Source organism: Heliangelus exortis, chromosome 16 (assembly GCF_036169615.1).
Source record: "Heliangelus exortis chromosome 16, bHelExo1.hap1, whole genome shotgun sequence".
NCBI lineage: Eukaryota > Metazoa > Chordata > Aves > Apodiformes > Trochilidae > Heliangelus > Heliangelus exortis.
In genome coordinates this window covers 10,012,515-10,033,409 of record NC_092437.1, presented here as the reverse complement: position 1 = coordinate 10,033,409, position 20,895 = coordinate 10,012,515, and the positions used below count along the sequence as shown (strand labels likewise).

At 38.5% G+C, this 20,895-nt stretch overlaps 1 protein-coding gene across 11 annotated transcripts in view; it reads left to right on the top strand.

The window, feature by feature from the left end:
• Positions 1-6,248: 6,248 nt before the first annotated feature.
• The window catches only part of NCOA3 (nuclear receptor coactivator 3), a 77,057-nt gene continuing 62,410 nt past the window's right edge, over positions 6,249-20,895 (top strand). For 4 of the 11 annotated variants that reach the window (XM_071759951.1, XM_071759949.1, XM_071759948.1 and 1 more), the window contains exon 1: positions 9,351-9,503. The gene's annotated coding sequence lies outside the window, so the exon portion shown is untranslated. The other 7 variants (XM_071759941.1, XM_071759940.1, XM_071759939.1 and 4 more) reach the window with 7 other exon arrangements.

The window sequence follows — 20,895 nt, the reverse complement described above, 5'->3', positions numbered from 1 at the left end:
TTTGTCTGTTTCTATAGGATAAATACTTGAAAATTAAATTTAGTATTTTACTAAAGAATTAAAAAGTTATCTATTTCTACTTAGCCAGATAAATAATAAATACAATAAAATATCCCTATGAAATCAAATGACCAAAAGCTGTTTTCCTAATTCTTTGTGTGGAAATGAGTAATAATAGTAATTTCCCAGATTTGGCATTTTTTTTCCTTCATAGTTCACTAACTTTGATAGAAGTGCAGCATCCCCTAGTGCTCAATTATGGGTTATTACATTTAGGGAAAAAATAGGCAAATGGTCAAATAATTTCTAGCAAATGCTATTCAGAACAATTTTTGTCATAGGATTCAGTATTCATTTTCATGTCAAAATTTTAACAGAGAGACTTCACCGATCTGCCTGATAACCATAAAAAAGCCTGAGGGTGAATTATTCCTCAGGGAGCACTGGTATCTCTCTACCACAGCAGCATCAAGAGAAGCAATCAAAGAGCAGGTTGAAAACCACGTACCAGTAAGTGTCAGCACCAAGACCATGGATGAGCCATCCTATGCTAACCTGCATGGCTTTCATATCAGGAGTCACCAACCAAGGCCAGCGACCTGACAGCCACCTCACCAGCAGTGCTCAATGCTTTCTTAGTGAGGTAACTATGGAAAAATCTGCCCTGAACTTTGATAGAAAAGAACTCTCATACTTCTAACTATGCTAGGGCATAATCTTTGTCTAGACTCATCAAATGACTCAGGTGTAAATGTAATTTTAAGATGCCAAACAAGTAAATGCAAAGCATTTGAAGTCATTGCTAAATTTCAGTCCAGACATATTTTTGCCATACAGTTATAGATCATGTACCATGTAAACAAATCTTAGTAAACATGGATAAAAAGACAAAACCTAGAAGCAAACCAGTTCTTGCATAGTGCAGCAGCAGAGAAAATACTGCGCCAACTGGGACTCCTCTACTAGAATGCATAAGGTAATCCCACTCACATAACCCCAAAAGAAACACATTCAAAAGAGCTCAACAGAGCCATGACAACACTTTCACAAGAAAAGGCCTGTGGGCCCTCAAGATACACCTCTAATTTCATCGTAAATTATTAACAAATATCTTTAAAGTTCTGTGATGTACATTCTGAATTTGTCTTGCAAAAAGCATGTGTGATATTTTGAGCTCTAATACATCTGATTGTCAGATTTAAATTCAGTTTTGCTATAAAGCTAACTAAAAATCAGGCAGGTGCATTTGAGCTTTTGGATGTACATTTCTATTTACACAAAAGTGAGCAGCTGCAACCAGAATGTTATGTTACTGAATGTATTCCCATATATCCTAGAAAATGGAAAAGAAATAATTTCTTTCAAGTGGTATAACAATCACGCTATTGCAGTTTTACAAGTTTAATTAAGAGAGAACATAATGGCTTAGTTCAGAATATCAGTGTTCTCTGCAGTAACCTAATGGACTTTGAGGTCTAATTTGCCTAAAAATGCCATGCATACTGTGCCTTGAACTTAGAAGTGGGATAATATCCAGTCACAAACACATTTTTCTTTACCTCTGGCTGGTCTTCTTGACATGTTTTTAAGATTTTTTTTTTTCCCCCTGATGGTGGGAGAGAACTACCTCACCTTGACAACACTGAATATGTAAACAAAAGGTAAAATTCATCCTCCTCTGGATGGCATGATTACACTGCTTTCCCAGCTAAACTGGTAGAAAAACAGCTGTAAACAGCTTCAATCAACCTTTCTAAGAAGAAGGTGTAGTGCTTTAGAAGTAAACCTCTCCATTCTGCAGCAGCATGAGAGAGCTGCTCAGTTTCAAAATAAAGTCAAAGGACTTAATTTAGTCCTGTTACCTCCAGAAACACCCAGTGTCAACAGAATAATTCACAGAATCATAGAACAGTTTGGGTTGGAAGGGACCTTAGAGATCATCAAGTTCCAACACCCCTGCTACAGGCAGTGACACCTTCTGCCAGAGCAGGTTGCTCAAAGCCCCATCCAATGGAGCTGCTATTTACAGAAAAACGTCTTTATTGGTGCCTCATTAAACTTATTAGCAAAATAGTTTCATATGGTTATCATATAACAGGAAAGAACACTACTTATTGCAGAACAGAGTGATCTTATTAGCATAAGGCAGAAAGATAAAGCAGATGCAGAACATTTCTCTGTAACTAAAACCATTAGAAAATTCCTTACAAAATCCTAAAATATGTAAGTTACAATTAATATATCTTGAACCATACTTCAGAAATACATTTAAAATATACACATCACTAAATTGCAGAGAAATAAAGTCACTTAGCAGTACATACAATAGTCTCTCCTCTTACAATTCTAATACATCTTGTATTATTCCAGACACTAAAATATTGTGGGTACCTCTCATTATTTTGTAATCAGGAAAAATTTCTTTCCAACATTAATACCTCACCAGTTGCTTGACAGAGTAAGTGATTAAGATGGTAGAAGATCATTTGACAACAGATTTTGTGAGGAAAAAAGAAAGAAACAAAACAAAATTATTATTAAGTTTAAACTGTTCATTCCTGCTCTTTGGTATTGTTACAGTGGCAAGAGATCTGGTTTTGGACAGAAAAGAAAGCAACATAGATTCCTCTGTATTTGTCCATGTTTTCTTTGTGGGTTTAGGTTATACAAGCTATATATAAGGACACAATTAATTTTTAAACATTGACTTTGGTAAAACAAGCCTTAGAATGCTAAAAAAGTTAAGGGACTTTATCAACCCCGATAAAAGATAAGAAACATCATCATAATAAAAAAAAGGTTTATTATAAGATTCAATTATTTCTAGTCATTAGTTTTTCCTTGACATACTACTTAATACATTAATGCATGAATGAAATATTAGTCTTAGCATCACAGGGTCATCTATTTAAGTGTCACTTTAATAGCTTAATACATAAAAGTCGAGGATTAAATCCAGTCCCTATTATCTCCAGTGAGTCCAGAGTTTCACCCAGGACATTCATCTGTTTATTCAATGCATGGAAATTTTAGTCTTTCAATGACAATAAAATATTTTCTAGGCAAATTATTAATGTATCTAAGCCCTTCCTGTGTCCATCAAGTTGTGAATGGTAACAGGCAATAGACATGTTAAATAGACAGAAATATTGACAGGAACTGGAAGAGTTTTTTCCAGCAATAGAGAATCCCAAGCTTGGATGAACATTTAACACATAAAAGCAAGTGACATAGCCAATCTGAATGGATTTGCCTTATGATTTTAAAGCTGTGCTTACTTACCCCATCATAATGACTGGATTTTCTTTCTTTTCTGAATTTACTCATATCCTAATTAGCTCATCTTGTTAAGCTGAAATACAAAATAAAGGAGTCAGTTGCTTCCATGTCATCCAGTTGATTTCTACAACTCTGCAAAACACATTAACTTAATTTTGCTTTCTAGATAGCAGAACATAAAATTCACAAAAATTAATAGCAGAATAAGCATTAAATCCTATGCAGTTGTTTTTAACCTAAGTGGATGGTGGGACATAACTTTCTCATTTTCTGCTTAATTTCTTTCCTAAATACTTAAAATGAAAAGAGGAAGCTGTTTTGTTTGTTTGTTTGATTTTTCCAGATAAAATCAAATTTTTCTCCTTTTTCCAGAAAAAGAGAAAAAACTATGAAAATAAGAATAGCTATTTTTGCTAAGTTTTTTTGTTTCATAGGATGATGCTGTATGTGAAATTAACCCATATAAAATACAGAAAACGGGGAACTGAAGAGAAAAAACACTTGGGTCTTTAAACCTGGGACTTTGAGCTTAAATAGCATAGAAAGTCTTAAACATCATAGACATAGAATTATAAAAAGGGCAGGCAAGCAGGTGGCCAGAAAAATAAGTGGGTTGTCCTTATTTAAGTGCACACAGTTATCTCAATTTCCAAACAACTTAAATTCTGAAGATAAGTGATAGAAATATTGGGTTTCAAGGGTCTCTTTTTTACACATATGAATGCTGCTTTAAAGAAGAGATTTCACCTTCCAAAGTTCAGCACACTAGAGATTTATGAAAAAAAACATATCATATACAGTCATTAAAAGGGGACACTTCACTACCTTAACATGATGCTGTCATAAGCTGCCAGAGGAGGAAAACCAGAACCTGACTACATTATTCTAAAAAACAAAACTGTAGTCTGTAGCACGACATCTTTTATTTTCCCCTTGCTTTCTAAACACAATGTTTTACCGCAAAAATGGGTTCAAGCCTTTTGTCAATCAAAATAATCAGTTTAGACAACAGTGGTCTCCTCTGAGCACACAGCATATGCCAATATCAAAAATTTAAGTGTATAGAAGAGCAGAAGGCACTGCATATCTTTTGAAACATGCACTTGAACACTAGTTTAATATTACTATAAATTATCATATTTGATTGTGTCATTTTACCTCATGGTACAATCCAGATCTGTCTCGAGATTCATTTTCTTAAGGTAGTGTAATTACTAGATTTGTTATGAGTAAGGTATTTAATCTTACCTTGTCCTAAAGAAAGCATTCACCTATGTAAAATGAGTAACAAACTGTGGAATTTATCTGGTCCTCAATGTCTTTAGTTCTTTTTCAAAATAAAAACTCAGTGTTCCTAGTCTGAAACTAAGGCAAGTACATAAGCTGAAATTTATGGTGAAAGTAAAGTTATCTACAAAACTTCAAACGTAGAAGCCATACAAATATAGAAAAATTCCTTAAGCACTACACTAGGGATCTTCTGGAAAACCCTGCTTCCACTCAACAAGAAACTAAACTAGCTTGCTCACCCTGATATTGTACAAAAAGAATGATATAAATTGTATCAGATATTCTGGGTTACAAAATTACATTAAAATTTCTGTTTCTGGGCTCCTGCTCACCATTATTTACTCCCTTCTCTGCTGCATTCTAGAAAGAAATGAAACTGGTTTTGATCACTGTTACTTCTCAGACAGAATACTTTTTCTAGCAAAGACAAGAAAAACAGTAATTATGCTAAACAATTATGAAAGTATTTGTAAGCAACTTACTATAGGCTTGTATTTTGAATTCCTCTTTTCAGATGAGAAAAATGAACACGCATGGCAGCTGAGTCCCAAGTGAAAGTCCCAAATAGCACCTGTGTTCTGTAGCAATTCTTAATTTCAAATATAAAATAGGTTCTGAACGTAGTAACCCGATATTCAAAATAAGGGTAGAAAAGTGCGTACAAGCATAGCCGAATGCAACAACTAAGAACCTTTCACCAAGGAGCTGCAGACACACTAAAAAATAGCTCCAGTGACCGCTAAGAATTTAATAATCAACAGGTAGCAAAACTACAGCTGAACTCAATTTCGGGTCCTACTGGCCCAGGTGGATCCTCTCCTCATTGGAGTCAGCTGAGGCACCCTCAGCACAGCAGGGGAGATACCGGATTGCCAGGTGGAACATAATTTTTCAATCTAATGTTAATTTTCTCTTCCAACCCTTGTTCTTTGAGTCGCCCTACGACCCTCTGGCCCTCTCCCTTTCCTTCACTGATTTTTTTTTTTTTTTTAATTAATTGGTATGGTTTTCCTCATGATTTTCGGCTAAAGACAGCAAACTGCCAGATGTCCTCATTCTTAAGTCTTCAAAGCACTCTGAATCCCTTTTCTCTCAATTTTAACAGGGAAAAATAAAAGGGAGTTTCTCAGCAGCTTCTCCCCTTTCGTCTAGCCCGAGGTAAGGGAGCGCGACCCAACTCTTGAGGGGACGGATGAGGAGCCGCTTCCCCCCACCTAGGCGGGCCGCAGTCCTGGAACTCATGAGGGGAGCGGACCGACCAACATGCCTCGGAGGCCTTTAGGAGAACACAGCTACCTGACGGCCACTGGAGCTGCGACGAGCACAGCCTCCACCAGAGACAACCCGGATCAGAACCGAGGCAAACCGAGGAGAACCACTGCCTGGGTCCCGGTTCGCCTCACACAAGCCCCAGCCGGCGCGCGCCCCCTCAGCGCCCAGCCCGCCTTCGGCACGAGCCCAACCCTGTCTGCGGCGGCCTCCTGAGCAAGTCCCACCCACCCCCACAGCGGATTGGCAGAGCTCGCTGTCACTCATGTCGGACTCCGTCTCCCGCCCAACTGCCCCGCCTCACTAGGCGCTTAACGATTAGTTGCCGCTACTGCCAATCATAAGCGCTCTTGAGCGTGATTGGTCAGAGCTCGCAAAGGGGTGGGTCTTTTGGGCCGGCGGCGTTTACGGTGTGTGAGGTGATTTGAGGGTCAGGGGTGGTCGCCGCTCCCCTCAGCGGGGCTGCCGATGTTTGGGGGCTCTCACCCCCATGGGGCTCTGTAGGAAAATCAAGAGCCCGGCGGTGCTGAGTATGAGTTAGTAATTCAGAACTGTGCAGATATCGCATCACGCCCGGGGATGGGTCTCCTTTTGAGGTACTGTGTGTTTGAGGTGCTGGGGGGGCTGAGGAGGCTGGTGGTCGCCGAGTCGTCTTTTGTGGTGCAGCCGCGGTTCTCCGGGCTTCCCGCTCTGGATGTCCCCAGCACATCCCTCGCGTTCACTTCAGTGTCACTGCAGAGAAGCCCTGCTGCAACCCCTCGGGCTCCATCTGCCCTTTTCCTCCTTTCCTGTAGGGTCATATCCCTGTTTCTTCTCTTCCCCAAGGCCGAACTCCGTGACACCCTCCTCTAAGACGCCCTCCTCTCTGTGTCTGGGCTGTTTTCTGAGTGCAGCAAGTTTTGCTTTGTCCTGTCGCGGCTCACATACTCCCCAGTGCTCTCTCTACTGAGTTGGCGAGTCCAGCTCCAATTCTCACTTTTCCTTTTCTGACAGGTTGCTGCTCTTTTCTCGCCTCATATTCATTCCTAGCACCGTAAGCTCCCATTCATAGCCCTCCCATTCCTCACCCTACTGCTCACAAGATAATGTTTTGAATGGGAACGAGGAGCAGAACTAGGGTGAAAATGATGAATTCACAGGAGTACTTGCTTAGATATATTTTAAACAAATTCTTAGTTTTTATATTTACAAGACTTAGGTGGTTCTGAGCTCATCTCTGCAATTACTTTAAAAACTCCTTTTATGCTATTTAAATTTATATTCTTTGTCTGTTTCCTGGTTAGAAAAAACTGGCACATTTAGAATTTGGTCTGATATGTTAATCACAAGGTATGAGACATAGGTCATCAACTATTAATTCTCAAGTGCCTAACAATATCTTTTGAATTAGTTACTGGGTTATTGCCACAAAAAAATGGATGGCAATGTCCAAAAAATGAGCTATGGGTCATTTCCCCAAGTCTGTGCTTCTATTGGCTATTTTCCACTGTGAAAATGTTGGGATCATAGTGGATTTAATCAGTATCTTAAATAAATTCAGCTTAAAGTCATGTATGTCTCTTGTGGACATCTTTATTCAAATTTTTAATATGCTTAGGCTTCTAAAGACTGCTTTAAAAGGCATATGCACCAGCAGGTGGAGCAAAGAGAACTGTAACACTTAACATTTTTATCTACATCTGTATTTACTATGATCAGCTTTGAAGAAAAGTATGAAAAATTGGGGGGTCTTATTAATTTTTGTAATATCAATGAAAAATGAAAACACTTTATCTCTGTATCCATCATTCTATAAGGTCAGAGCTAACTTTAAAGTTACTTGTTTACAATTGCTATAAAAGAAAACAAAGGTTAAAAGTGAAAAAAATTATACACTGTCCTCTGCTGGCACTGGAAGTTCTGTATCAGTCTAGAATCTAAGGTGTCAATAGATGCAATATAAGTATAATTGAAAGACCTTATGGTCTGAAGTGGAAAAAATTATTAATAACTTGCAGTTGGGCCAAATTAAGAAAACCTGAACACAATTGAGCTACAAAGTTACTGCCTCTCATTAACTTGTTCCTCCTTGCACAGCTGCTTGGGTTTTTACCTGATAAATGCTCTATTATCATTCATAGTGGAAGAGAACAAACTGCAGATAAGGGTCACCTGGAATGGAAGGAGTGGAATTGTTAAACAGGCTTCATGGTTTCCAGAAGTTCACCAGGACCTCATTTCTCTTAAGGTACTGTAACATCATGAATAGTTGTGATGACATGACAGGGGATCTGTCTCTACCTGGTTAAATTTGGGTTCAAGAATTTATAATTGGGAAGTTTTTGTGCATTATAAAGGCAAAGAAAATCCAAGGTAGAGCTTGTTTGTCCAGAATTTGACATATTTTAGTATCTTATATCTGGATTTTTAAATTTGTTTTGTTTGTACTGCTTGTTCCAAACAGAGCTGGAGGCTCATGTTGTACCAGTAACTTGCTCATAGGTGCCTCAACAGTAGTGTGCCATTTTTTTTATTTGGGAATTATTGGAAGGTATGCTTTGTGGCTTTACTTGTGTGTTTGTCTGTCTTGAATACTCGCTGTGGCTCTGGCCCTGAATGAGCTCTGTATGAATAGCCTGGCAGGACTAAAGTTCATGGTTTTTCATTATTTCACATGTCATAAATTTTCAAAATAAAAAGAGCATTTTTATATGGCTACTTTATGAGCACCTAAAATTGAGATATACTGTGTTCACACATCCCATCTAAGTCTGCAAAGTTTTGAATACTTGTTCTTAAAAAGCTTATGAAAACAGTGTTATGGAAACCGTGGCATCAGAGGGTTATACTCTATAATATAGTCCCCAGCCCTTCATGTGTTTGCCTTACTATTGTGAATTAGTTTGAAAGCCATTTTTGACACATGCACGAGGTAGAGTAACTGAAGCTATTTATGTGCTTTTTAACTTTTATCTCAGCTTGTTTGCATTTTATTACTCATTCAGTGGTTTTTTTCTTTACTGAAATGGAAAAAAGGGTGCTTGGTGTGGCAGACGCTCTACAAACATTACTTTGCTGTGACTTGCGACTCGGCCTTGTGACCGAGGGCTGTGCGCCGGGATGATATTTTATGGTATTTTAATCCCTCGTGCAGATAAAACACTCTTAATTAGCTACTGCCTTGCTGGGACTCTCCATAAACCTCTCAGGGCTGCAGCGCTTCACGCCGAGCGCCAGCCTGCCGGGTAACGGAGAGGCTTCTAGGGGTGGTGTGGCTGGGTGCTGCGGGGGGGGCTTCTCCGGGGCAGTTTGAGACTGCCCTTGGGGGTAGAGAGCTGGAGAACACCGGCGATACCGAGGAACAGGCGCCCAGCGAACCCCTCCCCGTGACCGAACCTCCGCGGGGGAATGGGGCGGGGGCTGCAGGGAGCGGTGCCTCAGGCAGCGGTGGTGCCCGGGCGGGTACTACAAGTACCGTGATGCTTCGCGCGGGGAACGGGAGCGGTGCCGTGCGGTCCCGCGCGGGGCCGACTACAGCCCCCAGAACGCCTCGCGCCGCCTGGTGTCTCCTCTCGGGGAGGTTGGTTCCTATTTAAATCCAGTCAGCGAGGAAAATGGCGGCGAGAGGCTGAGTGTGGGGGAGACGGGGAGAAGGAGACGTAGCTGAGCTTTGGCTCCTTTCCCAGGTGAGTGGGGTTTGGAGGGAGGGAGGGAGTAACGAGTGGAGGGAGGAGAGTTCTAGTTCTTGTTCCCCTGCTTCAAGCGCTGGGGTGGGACTGGGATGGGGGAGGGAGGGAGGGAGCGCTGCCCCTTGCCGGGAAAGGGAGCAGCTTGGGGCTGGCCCTGAGGGGCGGCTCTTTTCTCTCCCTCTCGCCCCCCTCCCCAGTATGGATGTGTGTGTCTGAGGGGAGGAGGAAGCGGAGTGTAGACTGGGTTGTGTGTGAGGAGTAATCCCGGGGTTGGGGATGAGGGGATTCCCAGAGCAAATGCCTTCACCTCTTCCTAACCATTGTAACTTCAGCGCGGAGCGTAGTTAGAAGGGGGCATTCCTGAGGCAGTGGTGGGGGACGTGTGTGTTGAGCTGAAGGCTTCCCGTATCGCTGTGTGATGCATATCTAAGTAGGGTGAGTTTGGGTGGAGGTTCTTCGTGTAGCAGGGAGAGACTTGGGGTCGCTATGGGTTTGTGTTTGGAATGGTCTGACCCTGAGTAGAGGGTGTGTGGGTGAAATACCTGGGCTAGAATGGCCCCATCTGCCATTCATGTGGGTTTATCTGATACTGAGGCGGTTCCAAAGACCTTGTTATCCGCATTCTCCCTTCTGATCATCCTGTAGCATCGGTAAGTTTCGGGGGTGACTTCTTGTCTCCTTGTCTCTTGTAATAAGGAAGGGGATGGGAATACTACAAATAAAAGATTGATTTTCTCTTGCCCATTTCTGCCTTGTTGCAATGAAACTGCTCTTGAGGGTTGGAGATGAGATTTTTTAATTTTTTTTTTTCCCCCGAGGTCACACTGTAGGTGTTAGTGATTCTGGGGTATAAATGGGGTAAATATAAATGGGAATGTTGTCTGAGATTGACATAATTCCCAGAGTTCTCTTTGTTTTGTTCTCAAGTTGGTTCTGTTTGTGGTTTCTGCTCCTACTCTTAAGCAGTCAGGTTTTCTTTTAAAAGAGGCTTCCCGCTTTGTCAGCTCATCCAGTGAATGCAGTTTTGAATCAGTCTCTTTTATTCAGGCACTCTCTGTTTCCTCACTAACCTGTTATTAGACAAAACAAAACCCACCTGATTCTGCCTTTAAATCTTTTATGTAAAAGTTAAAAGAAATTATGTTGGGTTCTATCTGGAATAATGAGAAAAAAATGAAATCTGGAAGCTGTTTAGTAATGATACAGGGAAATTGGGTGCTTAAAATAGACTTTAAATTCGATTATCACTGTTGTAAAAATTATTTTCTCGTGAATTATTTCTGATTTACAATGAGCTGCTACACATCAGACAAAGATGTGTGTGTTCTAAATATAAATGCAAGATAGCTTCATAGTAACAAATAGTATCTTAGTGAAAGCCCCAGCATAAGAGCTTGGGTGTAGAGGAAGCAGACAAAATTGCGGGTTGGGTTTTATTTTTTGGTTGTTTTTGTTGGTTGGCTGTGTGTGTTTTATTTTGTTTGGGTTTTTTTTTTTTTTTTTTTTTTTTTTTTAACTAGACTGTATGATAGCATACATTTTATTTTCTGTTAGCAGTTGGGCTGTTTAACTGACTCCAGAATTTCATTCAACTATTACTATGACCATTTCAATTGTATTTTTTTAAAAATTATTAATTAATGGATGTGCTGCTGTGATATGAAGATAGAGGCTGAGGGATAGGGGAAGTGATAAACCCAGTGTTCAGCCTCACTTTAAGTGCCTTTCCTAGTGACAGTGTGCAGTTTCCAGTCTGCTGTTATTTAACGTATGAGTTGTGTAGGTTTTGGTGGTTTTTTATTATTATTTTTAATTCTTCCTTTAAAACCCTTGTTCATCCTGGCTTTGGATTTATTAACTTGGAAGTTTGGATTGTGTGCTTATATTTTTGCGTAGTATCACTGAGACATATTTAGTTGAGACAAAATGCAGAATAGGAAGGAGAAGGAAATCTCTTTTACAATAACAAGAACATTATCTTTTGACCATAGCCCTGTTTTTCATTAATAATGGACAAGAAATCACAGTCAAAACCTTCAATATTAATTTCTATTTTACAGTGGCATAGAAAGGGGTAGTGTTCTTGGTTTTTCAGGTTGTTTTTTTGGTTTTGTTTGTTTTTTTTTTGGTGTGCATGTTTTGTTTTTCATTTATTTATTTATTTATTTTAAGAATCCAGAGAAAGAAAGGGTGTCTTGGTTATATTTGTCTGCAAAATCAAGCCATTGGTAGCATGTAATAGCACGTAAAATGATATTGGACACTACAGTCTGACACTGGAGGTTGTTAGAACTCGTGCATTTAAATGAGCCTCCCTCAAAGAGGTGATCTTGAATGACTGTATGATACAAGATATTCTGCTTTATGTTCATGGAAGCTTTTTTATTATGAATGTTTAGCCATATCTTAGGTATTCTTCCAACTTGCTTTTATACTAAAAAATGGAGGTGAGAGGGAGGAGAGGAATAGTATTCTTTATGCCAAGGATATGAGAGGGTGGTGAAGAATACCTAAACGTGAATGCTGGGGCAGCATGCCTGTGTGCTTTTTTAACTCTGGCTGGGTCTACTGATGTTTCTAAAGACAGTATATTAGGAAAGATACAATTGTGAAAAAAAAATTTAACTGGTATGATTTAAATCTTCTATGGGTTGTATTTCCATGCTGATTTTATATGCTGCATTTAGTTAAGATGTATCAAACCATTTTTTAACCCCATATAAATGGGGGGGTGGGCTCACTTTAGATGCACGCTATTACTTAGGTTCTAGGGTACTTATTGATCAATAAGCTGATTTTCTTTGAAGCAGAACAAAATTAACTTGCCTCCAATCTCAGTCTCATGAGAGATTTTTGGTCTTTCGTGTGCAGTGTGTAGAATTTGTGTTGGTGAGGTTTTATGCTTTTTAGATGTAGAAACACATTTGTCTTGTGTGTTGTCTAGAACCAGCTCTATTTCTGACATTGTACAGAGGTAAGAAAAAGACAGTTGCTTAAGACAGTTTGCTATTTAAATGAGAGGGAGAAGAGGGCAAGAGGGCCTCTATTGCTTTTACCGTTTATTTTAATTATACCCTGGAAAGTCAGGCTTGTTACTACTGATTATAAGCTTGGAATATGGAGTAAGTTGCTTGCTTCTGTGACTGCTTTTGCCTAGTACTAAAAGAGTGGAGGTGATAAGGTCAGCTCTACAGGTATGAATCTGCCTTCAGGTATTCCTTGAATGTGAGTGCTTTGTGTGTGTGTGGGCTGGTTGGTTTCTTTGGTTTGGTTTATTATTGGTTGTGTCCCCAGCATACCTTCCCACTTTGCTGCCCTTGCCATTAAATTTGAGCTTGGTCAGGTTAGGTGTAGTTAAATTCTTTGACAAATTTTTTGTTAGGTTATGGATCAATGTCCTATTGGACATTTTTATTCTAAAGGCTTTCTTATCATCAATTTCTTTTTTTTGAAGATTACAAGCATGGTTAGTGCCATGACTTGAAGTCTAAAACTATTATAACTGCATTTTATGAACAGAATTCTTCTAGAAATCTGAAAACATGGTAAAAGTTCTCCAGAAAATGTAATTAAGTAAGGGCAAGCAATTTTGCAAAGTTGTTACACGTGTGGCTAAATTGCATAGTGGTTTTCCCCTGATTTGTCAGGTGTACCTGATAATGGGAGAGGAAGGAGAAGAGGAAGGCTGCAGAACAATATCCCTGTTTTACTGCTAGCCATAATGACTAGCACCTGCATTGGCCTTGGCTGAATATGACATTGTGTCACAAAGCCTGAGCCCTTTACTGTTTCCACACTTCATGCATGTCAAGATGTGTCAGAGACACAGAATGAGACAATCTAGTATCACAGGTATACCCAGAAGGCCTTTTAGAGGCATTTCCAAGGTAGGTTTGTGTTTTTGCATAGAAAATTCTGGATCTGACTTCTGAGTTATGAAGGCTTTTTCCTTGTCCTGTTCTCTGCTGTATGGAAGTGGGAAGATGAGTTGTCTGCATTTTCAAAGGCAACACTGAAACAGGTCGCATGGCTAAAATGTTATCAATATGATGCATTTTTCTTTGGTAACAGCTTAGCACTCTTTTTCCCATCCCTTGGCAGTGGCAGGAGGAAGACTGAGAAGAATAGGGCAGAAAAGCTTGGTCGCAGAGACTACAAGGCTGTTTCATGTATGGATAAAACTTGCTCTTTGGGTTTTGCTTTGCTTGCCTACAGTCTCATCAGGGATACACATGTGCTTTTTCTTGTGAACTTTCTGGTGATGTGAAATAGAATGAGATTCCATGTCTTCTGTAATTCCAGTAGCTTTCTCTCAGCAAAAGCAAATGGCAAAAGTGAAATTTTCTGTAGTAGTTTATTACTACTCTGTGTGTGCTTTTGAATGACAACACAAACAGCAAAGAATTTAGAACAGACTGTTCTCTTCCACAGATACAGTTAGTTCTTGAATGGCTTGTGAGGCAAATCCTTCCTAAAGTTGTCTTCAATCTGAATTTTGCTATAGTTAGAAATACATGCAGAAGAGCAGCAAGTGAATGCAGAAAAGGGAAGGAAGAATTATTTTTAGGGGAAACCACTTGGAGTAGGGAAAAGCATGCAAAATAGTCTAAAGACTATTTGCCACTTGTCTTTTAGGAAAACAACTGTCAGTGTTTGCCTGTCACTTTCAGTGTACCAATGTAGAATAAAGCACATCGGCATGTGTGTTCAAAACAATTGTCAAATACTTTCTTGAAAGCTTACCCAGTTCCTGTAACCTTAAACATTTTTCAGTGCTGCTGTTTGGGTTGTGTGTGCAACTGAGCTGTAATGCAGTGCCTTTTTTTTTTTTTTCTTTTTCTTTCCCCTAAGGCAACTGTAGCAAACCTGTTAATTCATATATTGTGCTCCTTCCCTGTGTCTTAGAATACCCATTTATCTTTGTAGTTGATCACAAGCTAGACAAGGCTTCAGTGTCACCATGCTGTGTCTGGGGAAACATAGCTCTTTCTGTTACTGAACCTTATCAGGTATAGTTGTAATGATATCATGTGATGCTGTATTAAATTATTGCTTTCTTGGAGGTAAGAGAAGTAGGATGACCATAGATGTGCTAAATGTCCTATATTCATTAACAGGTAATTTTGAACTTTAAAAATACCTCTTTATTCCACATCATATGTTATGCTTTTGAACAGTATTGTATAGTATATGTATTTGAACAAATTGAACTTGTCTCTAGACAACAAATGCTTGTTGTCTCTAGATAACAAAAAGGGAGAGGATAAGAGGTTTAAGTTGAAGGACCTGTCATAATGCATAATAGGAAACTTTTAAAAGTGATTATTAGTGGCTTTTCTTCACAATAAAAGCTTTATGGTTAAGTATGTTGGCTGTATCATAACTTTAAATCAGTGGTTTCAGGTAATACATTAAAACACAAACTATGCTGTCCTTTTTAGGCTTTCATAATAATTAAGTCATGAGACATCAAGCCCCTGAGGAGGAATTGGTGGAAATTTAAAAAACAACAAACGAACCCCTCCCTGATTCTTGATTCTTTTACAACCATCATGGAGGTTTTAAAACCCTGTTTTTTCTAGAATCCTGAACTTCCGTAACTGTTGTGACAAACTTGAGCATTTGTGTGTCTGTATGTGTATATATATACATATATATACACACACACTTTGTTTTTTTAACTGTAACTTGCTGATAATGTTCATAGTCTGCCAGATGGTGCAATATTAAAATCTGCTAGCAATGGGCTGTGTGGTAAAATCAAGCCAACTGTTTCTTATCCCAAGCTTTTCTGAGCTGCTCAAAGTAAGTAGGTAAATATATACTTGTTTCACAAAGACAAAGTAAATCTGGCTCACTATCACCAGCCACTGCAAAACTACTGTTGTAGTTCTCTTATGTGCTGCTCTGGAGGCTCATCTTTTTAATAAAGACTTTAAAAGAACAAGAGCAGAACCTTGGGAAGATATGTGAAAAATAGTTGAAGTGTTTTTGATGCCAAAGAATGACTAAGCAATGGAAGCTTGCAGTGGCAACGTATGTGGGTTTTTTCCTATTTTGCTTATCTGTGAAGGCCTCTAAATTTTTGTTTTTGAAGTCTTAGGCAGGTCTGTTACTGCTCTACTAGTTAGAGTGCAAGATATGAAGTGTTGTTGCACAGTAAGACTAAGCAGCTGTTTCTGCCTTATATTGGCAAATGAGTTGTAAGCTCTAAGGGTGCTATTTTATCATTTACTTCTTTGTGTAAACAAGTACACTGTAACTTCGAAGAGCTTGTGAGAATAAAATCTCTGGAATAGAGATGAGCTGCTTTTGACTTCCATAAGCAGTAATTCATTTTTTTCTTTTAGACCTCTTTTTTTTCTTTGAGAAAGTAAAGTTTAGAAAGAAAGTTCTTGCTGTAGGTCTGGAAAGGAACCTTTTTAGACTTCGTGGGTTTTTTTTCTTCAAATATTAATGAGTGACATGATTTGCATATAGGTAATGGTGTGAAGCTAATTCTTCTTCCAGTGCTGATTCAGCATGAAGTTATTTATAAAATCACTTATAAATTGACTTGCTTAAAATACATGTCAGCTTCTGGGTAATTCTTATTTGAATGATCCTGAAAATAAAAAATGTCACATGCTTTCTTAGCATGTATCAGAGAATATTACTCTTCTGGGAAGTCTCTAATAAAACACAGAAGTTGTTGTATGTTCATACCTAAGAGTATCAAATAGAATAATATATTTGTGTTACTCTACACACTTAGTTTTCTTTATGGTTCCTTATGGCTAATAACAAACTGCCCTGCCTCACTGAAACATCCTGAAGTCATAGAACAGGTAACGGAGAAGGGTGTGAGTTGGGTGGCTTTTGTTGCTGTAGATTGTTAATGGAAGGGTTAAGTAGAAGGCAGAAGTAAGCAATTTACTTTCTAAACAACAGAAAAAAAGTAGTGAAACACATGTTTTCTACTGCAGTATTTTGAGAAAACTCTTTATTGTTCAGAAGAGTCAAATAAAAGGACTGTTTTGTGTAATTTCGGTACCAGGCTGAAGAACTACAACCTAAAGCAAAGGTAGCATCCCCCTGTTTTTGCCCTGTGCACTCAAGTTATAATTCTAACACCTCACTGATCACCCTATGGAGTGTAATAATGTCATAACATTGCTGGGTTTTTAAAAATACCTACATTTTGTTTTCATCACATTCTCTGGAGGCTAGTTAGTTCCAGGAAAAAAGCAAAATTTTGTGCTGCCTATGTTTTGTTACCATATGTGCAGGAGAGGGCATTGGGTAATGTAGTATACTAGGATGAAATTTTTCAAAAATGTTTTAGACAATATAAATGTGCATGTGCACATCCATACAGTCATTTAGTATGTGACAGCACTATAAGCCTTTTTTCCCAAATGAAAGCTGAAGAGGTTAGACAGAAATAGGGAATTATGGCTTGTATTGGACTTCCTTTTGTGCTCTGTCCATCTTTGCTTCTGCAATGAACTGAAGCAGACAGAGCAGCATCTTTTGTTGTGTTCCCTTAGTTTTATCTTCTATGGAAGCCTTTTTTGATGTTCAGAGTGGGGGTTTCTGTCTCAAAGGACAGTCCTCATCATATGGCCTACAAGAGGGCCATGCCTTAGGTAATGCTATTAGGTATAAGTGGAGTTCTAGTATTTTTAACCAGTACTTATGAAATACCATTTGCTTGGCTCACATTTAACCATTAAGTGCTATAACAGATAATCTTTGTGTCTCAACTACTTAAGGAAGTTTAAAAATATTTGATCTAAGTCATACTCTATGCTTCTCATTTAAGCATAATTTTGTAGTAGCCTTTTAAACAATAAAATTGAAAAGAAAAAAATTAATTAATTCAAGACATTTTAAAGGCATCTTATTTGGTTCTGTACCAGTTAGATGCTATGTGCTGGGGTGTGCATTGTTTTTGCGTTTTAAATAACTTCTGTTTCCTTATCTGAAATTTTTCCCATCAAAAAGCTGTGACTGCAAGGTAATATTTTTAGTCAGTAATTGATACAATCCCTTAGTATTTGAAGTATTTATCTTCATAGTCAGAGATAGCGCTAGAGGCAACAAAAGCAAGAGTATGTTATCTGCAAATTGTTCTTTTGATCAAAATCAAACAAAATCAGTGCCTCTCTTAACCTAGAATGACCATTCCATCTCCTTAAGAGGAAGGCAGTTCTTTCGAGCAGTGCACAGAAAAATGAAAGAAGAAAACATCTGTGCTGGCTTGAGTAGCTTTTGAATATTTTTTGTATTTAAAAACACCTGTGAATTTTTTTGTTGAAGCCCCTAATCTTTTGGTGATGCATCTTCATAGGTCATAAACAAAATTTGTAGAGGTGTGTTGTAGAACCAGTGCTAGAAAACTTGCCAGACTGGTATTGGCTGTGTGAGAGATTGTAAGAAGGTAGAAGGGATGATGTGTAGGATCCAGTGAGATGTAAAGCAAGTGGAGATTTGAGGAAATTCAAAGAGAGCCATCACTCGATAGGGACAGGCTATCTTGCATTGCCATCCACTGTATTTTTTTCTTCAAATGTACAGCTGCAAGGTAGCTTTATCCTAACCTGCTTCATCTTCTTTTACCCATCTATTAGTAGCTGGGCCTCAGATGACTTCTATCAAGAGATTAATATGTAGTATAATAATATTTCAGATTGTCCAAGCAATGCTATTGGTGTATGAGCAACTTTTTTCCTTACCTCCCCTCCATCTTAGCAGTGCTTTAAATTGATTAAACTTTTCCTTAAAGATTTTGTCTAGGCAGAAGTGTAAAAGGTGTTTGAGCTGTACATTTGTGAAAGTTTTAACAAAAATCTTTTAAAGCAGTGGAAATTTCCAGGCTTAAAAAAAAAAAATAAAAAAAATTCTGGTCTAATAAGTACTTTGCAAGAAGAGAGAAATATGAAAAAGAACCGCAGACATTCTGGATGTCAGCCTGTGAAATTTTCCACTATTTCCTTTAATAACATGCAGGCATGCTTATATTGCTGGAATTCCAGTTAGAACTCTTGTTCTGACTGAAACTCCAAGCTACTTGGTGAGCAAATACTGTCTAAAAATTAATTGTCAAGAAGAAAGTTCTGACTTGTATGAATGTGCATAAACCACAAATCCCTTGTTGGATATAAATTATTGATTATATTAATCTTGCCTTCAGTTTCTTAACTGTTCCTGTTACTAGATGCCAGGTGACTATCCATCTTTTATTGCTTCAGACAGTAATTCTAGACTGACATTTCCAATAAGGACTGTATGTTGCTAGACCAGAAATCTTAAGTTCTATTTTTGATACACTGGCATACATTAGTAAACACATCCTGTTCTAATCACGTCCTTTTGTAGAACAGGTAACTTTAAAGCTTATTTAATGGTTATTTATAAAATTACTGTAACTTCAGATGCATTGTTGAAAATCAAACTGAAGGGATCTACAGGCTCAACCTCATTTGTCTACCTTGAAGCTCTTTTCTGTTGAAGTTCTTGTTTACCAAATGGCTGCCTGACCTTTCTACAAGATCTAGAGGACTCTGTACTTTGAATGTGCCTTGTCTTTCTGTCACTACAGATATTTTTTGTTGACTTATGCTCTTTTGGGTTAGGGCCTAAAGAATCTCCTATATACAATGGGTTGAGAGTTCCTTTGCTTAAATGCTGGGGTGGGAGCTAAGGTGGAATATTGTGTAAAAAAGCAAGGAACATCACAACAAACTGACTTCTGTCCAAAATTAATTGCCAATATATGTCCAGAAGTCCTAAGTGCATTCCCATGGAATGCTGTCTTTCTAAGGCAGTGTGGTACACTTCCAGCTGCTTAAGCCAAATCAGGGCTATTGTTCTTCCTTTCTTTAACTCTCCTTCCCTTGCTCTGGGACTGAGGTCCTTGCAGTCAGCAAATGTATTCCAAATTCCAAATTGTCCATTCCGTCCCTCCCACCAACAAAAACCCCTGAACCCCAAAACCAAACAAAACCACCCAGACAGCTTCTGGTTGTCAACTTACCCATAGTTGCACAAATGCTGGTACTAGTGAAAGGAAATGGATGGGGTGGGACTAGGGCAGCCACAGCCATATCAGAATTTAAACTGGATAAAGTTTCTGTAAGAATTTCCCTGAAATAAATCTATTACAGAAGAGAGACTCAAATGGTACTCAAGTGTAGAAGTAATTTAGCACCCTTGTCTGCCTGGAGGATGTGATTAGAAAGAGTTGACAGAGATAGTAATTATGTATTATTACTGGTAGTTCCATACATGTTGTATCTGCATGGGAAAACTAACTTCACTGAAGTCAATAGGAATTATGTAGTTATATTGAGTGCTGTCCTGAAAACTCATGTTGAAAACCTACAAGCATTTAACGTGTTTGTTACTAGCATAGCACATACACATATTGCTGAGCAGAGTAATTTACTGAATGGGGTACTGCAACAGTTCTGTTTTGGGGTAAAATTAATCTATAAAATAATTTCTGTTGAGACTGAGATCAGCCCCATGCTATTTGGTCTAGGGTTGAAGGATTTTAAACAGGACTGTAGGATTAGAATATCCTAGTTTTCATTATGAAAAACTTGTTTGGTTTTGCTGTGCCTGTTATAATTAGTGGTCCTTTATAGGTGGTAAGGGCCCTAATGGTTTCTAGGTTGAGGTTAAGGACTAAGGACAGTAAAGATCTTTAATAGCTTGGAATACTTCCTTATGAACTTGTGGAGTAGATTGATACAATTGGCAGTGCTGGTAGAATCGGTGCTTAATAATCTGTAGTGCCACTTAAATTCTAACTTTCATTTACACAAAATCAAGGTTAATGTGTTCTGTGGTTTTTTTGTATGGGGGTTTGCTTAGTTTTGTTTTTATGGAGGCAAAAGCTAAAGGGGAGGATGGTACAGAATAAATTTTGTATATGGCTGGGTCTTATACTATGAGTGCCTGTTTTGTCTAAGTCTATATAGTTTCCACAGTTAACCTGTACAGATAGGCCAAAATAGACAGCTATGTGCAGAGCTGAAGACAAATTATTGTATTCTGATAAAAGTATGTTTACTGTAGGAAGCTATTGCTAAATAGAAACATATTCAATGTTTATATGAACACCTTTAAAAAGCAATCTGTCAGTGCTTGTACACAGATTGATAGGACACGAGTCAGTTTAGAATATAGTCATCTTACCTGGAACTTCACAAGCTATGGAAGTAGAAAGCATGGCTTTATATGTAATACTTCTTTGAGTCAAGGTGGCTGTCTCCAGACCTCCCCAATCAACACAGCAGAACCCTTTTGATTGTTAATTGCAATAGAATACACAGTTGCCAAAATACTATTTTTTTGAAATGTAGGGAACTATTGAATGTTTGTTTAGTATTATCTGTGTATT